The 2,191-nt window shown below is 47.2% G+C and overlaps 1 pseudogene; it reads right to left on the bottom strand.

Moving 5' to 3' along the window:
• Positions 1 to 833: 833 nt before the first annotated feature.
• LOC139399438 (snake venom metalloprotease inhibitor 02A10-like) lies at positions 834 to 2,184 on the bottom strand (annotated as a pseudogene).
• Positions 2,185 to 2,191: the final 7 nt, after the last annotated feature.

Raw genomic sequence — 2,191 nt, 5'->3', positions numbered from 1 at the left:
CTGTGGTACTAGGAGGAATGGGCTACAGGTGAAGAGTATTCAGGCCCATCAAAATCCAGTTGAAGCTAGAACATTTAGAATGGGCTGCGTCTCAATCCACTGCATCTGTGGTGGACAGGGGCCGAGCTACAGTGGTGTTGGTCAGACCTCAAAATGCAGTCTCAAAAACATCTAGCGTCAGAACGGTTTGGCCTACAAACTATGAACATTATGGAAAATTGACTCCCAAACATAGTTACTTTTCCCTCTTTGACCCCACAATTGTAAGACACATCTGAAGGTAACCCATACAAACAGAAGTATGGAGGTAGATGTGCCAACAGGGGTTGAAGCATCCAAAACATGAGGCATCACCTAGATATGGGTGAGACACTTCTAAACTGATTTGACTCTTTGCCATTTGTGGTGTGGGCTATAGTAGAACGCTAAACGCAAGTTTGAAACCAAAAAGTTCACGCAATTCTAATAGCTAAATGAGCCATGGTCTGACCATCTAAAAACAATTTCCTATATGTTAATTTACTCACCAACAACTTACACTGAGGTTGAAGTTAAGTCTCACTGTATACAATGCATGACTACATCTAAAGTATGAACATATGATGAATGTCTGACAACTCACCCCTTGAACAAATGCTCTTATGTAGACCCAAGCTTTTATTTTGAACAACCAGTAGCAAAGGTAAAAGAAACAACCAAAGATTTAACTGAACAGTCATTTTTAAAAGACTGCACACCACCTGTTCTCAAGTCGCAAGCAATGGACACAAGAATCATTGTTTCAAAGAGACAAGGCATTTTTTAAAGTAAAATGGTTCATGTATTCCATAACTCTAGAGTAGCAAGAGCACCAGCAACGTCCTGGTCGAAACAAAAGCAGAAATGCAGTGTCAGCAACACAGAATGTTAAGTAACCAATGTAAGAAACAATACTCACCATTAGAGCTTCTAGAGGATGAATCCATTACATTTTCCTGTTGATAGATATATGGTTAGTACAAAGGACTTCAAATTCAGAGAGCAAAGTTCAGAGCAGGTTAAAGTAAACCATACCTTGCAGAATCCTTCACTAGTGGTGGATATCCTGGTGCACCAATGCTAACATAACCGTCCTTGGGGTCACTTCCACTGTCAACAGAAATAGCCTCCCTAGGAGTGTCACTGATTTGGGAAAAAACAGTTCTGCATTTCGTAGTGCGATTTGGAACTGTAGGAATAGATTGGGATGACACCCGACTGTTCAACGATGCTGGCCTGAGCGCTACCAGAGGCACTATCTTCAGTGCTTTGGTAGTGCTTCTGCTGAGACATTGGGGTCAGTTGCTTCTGGGTCATTTGAGCTACATGCCATAATTGCTGAGGCATGGCGGTCAGTTGCTGCTGTGGCATGGCAGTGTGTAGCTTCCGCTGCTGGGACATTTGAGCTGGATACCACACTTGCTGGGATACGGCGGTAGGCTGCTCCTGCGGTAGAGGGGTGGAGGCCGGTTGCTTCTGCTGCTGGGGAGATTGCGCTGGATGCCACACTTGCTGATGCGTCTGCGGCATGGCGGTCAGTGCAGCGACTTGTTGCTTCTGGACCATTTTAGCTGGATACCACATGTGAGGCTGCTGGGGCATAGGGGCTGGTTGCTTCTGTGCCAGATGCCACACTTGCTGAAGCATTGCAGCCGGTTGCTTATGCTGCTGGGGAATTTTAGCCGTTTGCCACAGTTGTTGGGGTATGGCAGTCAGTTCCTTCTGCGGTAGATGCATAGGGGCTGGTTGCTTCTGCTCCTGGGGAAATTGATTTGGATGCCACACTTGCTGAGGTGGCTGGGGCATGGCGGTCGGTTCAATTTGCTGCCGAGTTTCAGTAGCTGGTTGCTTTTGCTGCTGTGGCATTTGAGCTGGATGCCACACTTGCGGGGGCAGGGTGGCCTGTTCCTTCTGCGGTTGAGGCATTGGGGCTGGTTGCTTCTGCAGTATGGTGGCCAGTTGTTTCTGCTGCTGGGACATTTGAGCTGGATACCATGCTTGCTGGAGTATAGCTGTTGGTTGTTTCTGCAGGATAGGCATTGGGGCCAGTTGCGTCAGCAGCATTTGAGCTGGATGCCACTCTTGCTGGGGTATGGTGGCCGGTTGCTTCTGCTCCTGGGGCATTTGAGCTGGATACCACACTTGCTGAGGCATGGTGGTCAGTTCCTTCTGC

The sequence above is a fragment of the Oncorhynchus clarkii genome, unplaced genomic scaffold (genome assembly GCF_045791955.1).
Source record: "Oncorhynchus clarkii lewisi isolate Uvic-CL-2024 unplaced genomic scaffold, UVic_Ocla_1.0 unplaced_contig_9385_pilon_pilon, whole genome shotgun sequence".
NCBI lineage: Eukaryota > Metazoa > Chordata > Actinopteri > Salmoniformes > Salmonidae > Oncorhynchus > Oncorhynchus clarkii.
The sequence above is the reverse complement of the archived record's forward strand: the minus strand, read 5'-3'. Positions and strand labels throughout refer to the sequence as shown.